Here is a 5,060-nt window from a genome sequence, read left to right as displayed (position 1 = left end):
AGTTTGTATTACCGAGGCAAGTAGATTTGACATGTTGAAAACTAAAATTATTTACCTCGGTAACACACAAACTTCTACATTTGTTTAAGACCGTTATATGAAATGGAGGGCTGAGATTTTAAATTATGAGAATCTCATATTTTAGAAAATCTAAGGAGATCTCAATCTGTAATGTCCAACACACATCAAACATTTTATTTTTTTAAAACAATGCTTGGGTGTATATATGCACTTGTGTGTATACTCTAATGCATTGGGTTGTAGAGTGCTAGTGTCTAGTGACCCCTTGTTAGAAGTTTGAAGCAATCAGACAGTGTTTTTTTTTTGAAGTGTCCATACAAAGCGAGGGGGAAAGAGTGATTAGAATTAATAACCTCCGTTTCATGGGGCGTAGTTCCAAGCCAATTGAGCTACCCTTTGAAGACAGCTTTGATCGAACAGTTGAGTATAAGTGGTTACTAAAATTTATGGTTATAATTAAATAATAGTTTAATTTCCCACGTTATTGAATTCCATATTTTCCAATTTGAAATGATTGGTGACTTCAATTTCCACTTTGACAACGAAACCTATCATCAAAGTTGAAATCTTGGAAAACGTTCGCCAATGAGATGCGCTTCGGCTGGTCCATTGGATCAACAACTAGCCCATTATGGTTTAGGATGGTTGCGTGAGTCAACACCTTGAGTGGCTACAACAGAAGGGTTCCTTTCTTACCCCAAATGTGGATAAATTCTTTAGAAGAATATCCCTTTGACCCGGCCCACAAATTAAAGACTGGATACAGGAAAAATTGGTCTTTAAGTATGACCCAAGGCCTTATTGTTGTCCCAAGTGAACAACATAAATTATTTTTTTTGAAAAGTCTAAAGGTGAACTTGTATAGTTGTATATGACGCTAAAGCAAATGTGATGTTTATTCTCTCTTATGCGAATATGTTAAAAAAAAAAAATGCGATATTTATTGGGAACAAATGGGGAAGCATTAAAATGCATTCCCACTTTCTTTCATCAAAAAAAAAAAAAAAAGAGGGAAAAAAAAAGGAAAAAAGAAGCAACATGGGTTTTCTACTTTTCTCTTTAGGTGGAGGGTGAAAGATCAATGTTATATCGTGAAAGGACTAGGGCAGAAACATCAGGGAAGAGTTGAAAGTCAACTTCGCTCTGAGGACTGTCCCTGGAAATGGTAGAGGAATTGCAAAATTAAAAGAGTTTCGTTGAATTTGGTGCAAATAAAGCTGGAATTTGGGTAATTGGATTACATGAGAGAGAGAAGAAGAAAAAAAAAAAGTTCAATATTTTTACTACAAAACCCATAAAACTCAATTTATATAAGACGCTATTCATATTCCTATTTATTGTCTTTTCTATTATACCTTGACAATTAAAATTTGATAAAACAATTTTAGCATGATATATAATTCAGACTCCCTCGGGACACACTTCCATATTAATCAAATGCAATAGAAAAAACCAAGTATAAAAATTTATAAATAATTGCTTATAAATTAATATTTATAATTATCCTATCATTGTTAAAGAGGTGTAAGCATGCATATGCTTTGACATAGTATTCTAAAAAACTCAAAATAAGTGAACACCAAGAAAAAGAAAAAGAAAAAAACTCAAAATAAGGGAGGGCTTATTTGAATCTCTGATAATTAATACCTTATTAAATATACCCAGCCTGAAATTATAATAAGTTCATACAAAATTAGATATATATACATAAAAATCTGAATTTGACCGGACTATAATTTAGGTTTAGAATCTTTTGTCGGAACCCAATTACCATCCGTCTCTCCATACCTTTTCCGTTGAAGGGTAGATCAGGACAAGTAACACCAAAAATCATACCCCATGTAATTCTTAATTTTATGACCAAAGGAAACAAAAAGGCTCAAGGAAATCCAACAATCACACGTTTAGCAAAAAAAGGTTCCTATAAGTCTATAAGTCTATTCATACTTTTAGTATAATGTTTTTATATATATATATATATATATATATATATATATATATATGAAATGAGAAGAATTATAATACAGAAGAAAGCAAATGTAAGTGAACACCTTGTCTCATATTAGAGCACAATAACCATTATTCATAATCAAGTGTATGGCTAGCTCTAATCACCACCACCAAATATGTCCTTGGAATCTGAATATATCTAAAGTTATAGACTGTTTGACAATCTTTTCGAGGTATCAAAAACAGGATAATAACACCGGTACTTCAAATCCTCAATTAAATTGAAGCACTGTTGTTGCCAATAAAGATGAATATAAAGAAGACAAGCTACACCCAAGAATAAAATAATATAAGATCCGACAAAGCTTGCAAAGAAGTCATGAGGATCTACTTCATGCCATTTCCCTTCACTTGCATTTGGATATTTTTTTGGTGATGGATGTGACTCGTCCTCTCTAGTGCAGCTATTATCTAATGGTTCTCCACAAAGAATCGGATTTCCTTCGTAACAACTTTTCTCAAATGTTCCAAACTGTGCTTTTATGTTTGGAACTTTACCCGACAAGTTGTTGCAAGCCACATTGAACACTTCTAGAAAGTTTAGAGCAATCAGTGCCGGAGGAATTTCTCCACTCAAATTGTTGTGAGAAAGGTCTAAACTCTCCAACTGGGCCAAATTTGAGAATGTTTGTGAAATGGAACCTGTCAACTGATTGTAAGACAAGTTCAATGCATGAATTGAAGATAGCTCTCCTAGTTCCTGTGGGATTCTACCTGTTAGCTTGTTGCATGACAAATGCAATCCAGACATGTAATTTAGGATATCACCACTGTAGGAGTTAGAGCTGTATTTTGTTATAAGATCAACCTCAACTTGTTGACTATATTCCTGATCTATGTCATAGAATTCACCTTCCCATTCTAAGAGCCGTTGGAGTGTGGAACCTATATGGATCATCCGGAATTGAAGAAGACCTATGTTATATACAAGATCAGTAACAAGTACCTTTCCAAATGATATATTCTGAAAGCAATGTGGTATTGTCCCAGAAAGAGAGTTCATGGAAAGATCCATTATGCCTATCTTTTTTAACCAACACAGCTGCTTCGGAATTATACCCCCAAAATTGTTGCCCTTCAACAAAAGGATTCTTAAGTTAGAAAGTGCACCGATTTCAATTGGGATGCTGCCAAAAAAAATTGTTACCTCTAAGGTCCAATGTCAAAAGAGACGATGAATTGAAAACAACTTTTGGTATTGGTCCTGTAAGTTTGTTTCCTTGCAAAAGTAGGTGCTCAACATGTTGTAGATTCAAACAAGAAGGTAACGATCCTGAAAGTGAGTTGTGAGAAAGGTCTACAAATTCAAATGAACCTAGTTCACAAGGAATACGACCTCGAAAAGAATTTTTTCTCATGATTAGAGTCCTCAAATTTGTCATATTTCCAATCCCTTCAGGAATTGTTCCTGACATGTTGTTGTTGCTAATATCAAATGACACTAGATTAGTCCATTGCAAGGATACAACTGGTAGAGTACTCGTATACTGATCGTTGTTTGATTTCAGACTATATAAAGATTCCAGCTTGAAGTGGTTTGAGAAAAGTTCGCCACTAAAGCGATTATTGCTTAACTTCAAAAATGTCAAGGAGGTGCAATTGGCAATCAATTCTATTTGTACCTCTCCCGAGAAATTATTAAATGACAAGTCCAAATACCCCAAATGACTCATGTCACCAATGGAGGACAAAGGATAACCTTCAAAATGAATTCGGGAAAGATTTAGAGATTCTAAGTTTGGAGTTATCTTTCCAATATCTACTTGAAGTTGCCCACCTAAGTAATTGTCAGAGACATCTATAGACCAAATACTTGTGTAGCGATCTGATGGCAAATGAAATGTACCCATGAAAGAATTATTCTGAAGATTTAACACTTGTAATCCTATATTGTTTTCAACCAACCAAATGGGGAAGCTTCCTCTCAACTTATTGTGAGACAAGTCAATTATTTCCAATTCACGCTGGTTAAAGAGAAACTCGGGAATATTTCCTGTGAGCTTGTTCAGATTACAGTTAGATAGTACAAGGGTTGTTAACTGAAACGGGAGGTCCCAGCCCCCAGATTTTTCAGCTTCTATCTCAAACTACTTGTTTTCACTCGCTAATTGAATGACCTTAAGCTTAGAGTGATTAGCAAATATGGCAAAATGGAGTAGACCATCAAAATGATTATAACCGAGAACAATGTACTCAAGTGATGTGGGGCTGGCTGTCAGATATGAAGAGATGTTTCCAACGAATAGATTGGTAGATATATCTAACAATCTAAGAGATGTCATATTGTTTAGGCATGTTGGAAGGATCCCTTCAAAGAAATTATCATTAAGTTCTAACTCTTCAAGCTTCTTTAGTGCGCACAGCTCTGTCAAAAGGAATAATATTAGAAATGACTATCCTAATTATGTTCCACTCTAAGAATCAACAAGAAAAATCAGGTTTTAAATACTAGATTTTTTAAAACAAAAAATGAATGGTTAATTGTTGAGCTAAATCAGCCATGGTCCTTCACCTTTTATCACATTTTTAATCAATTGTAGATAACTAATTACATAGGTAAGACTAACAAATTATAAACACTTGATTTTATAATCGATTCTTACCTTTAGGTAAAGTGCCATTGAGCTTATTGTTAGCTAATGATATAGCCTTCAAAGAAGAAAGTGCTCCGATATATGGAGAAATACTTCAACCGAAAGAATTGTACCTCAAATCTAAAATCTCCAACCTACTAAAATTAGACAAACCTGCCATAAGTGAAGAGAGATAAAGTGTCAATAAAATCTTCAAAATGTCATGCTGACTGATAATAAATAGAAATTATATTTCAATTGCAACTTATTTTAGCTTTGAAAATAGATGACCAAATTTTTTACTCGTGACTGGTTGGCGTTCATCAAGTATATTATGAGCATGAATTAGGAGTCCTAGTCCTAATTAATCAGTCATGTACTTGGATAATTTAAGAGTCCTACTGATGCAGGAGAATAATAATAATAAAGTAGATTTATTATTTATGTTTTAGTTTT

The 5,060-nt window shown here is 33.9% G+C and overlaps 1 pseudogene; it reads right to left on the bottom strand.

Annotated features, from left to right (window-relative positions):
- Positions 1-2,110: 2,110 nt before the first annotated feature.
- On the bottom strand, positions 2,111-4,832 carry LOC132161696 (cuscuta receptor 1-like; annotated as a pseudogene).
- Between the last annotated feature and the right edge of the window lie 228 nt (positions 4,833-5,060).

The sequence above is a fragment of the Corylus avellana genome, chromosome ca9, assembly GCF_901000735.1.
Source record: "Corylus avellana chromosome ca9, CavTom2PMs-1.0".
In the NCBI taxonomy this organism is placed as follows: Eukaryota; Viridiplantae; Streptophyta; class Magnoliopsida; order Fagales; family Betulaceae; genus Corylus; species Corylus avellana.
The sequence above is the reverse complement of the archived record's forward strand: the minus strand, read 5'-3'. Positions and strand labels throughout refer to the sequence as shown.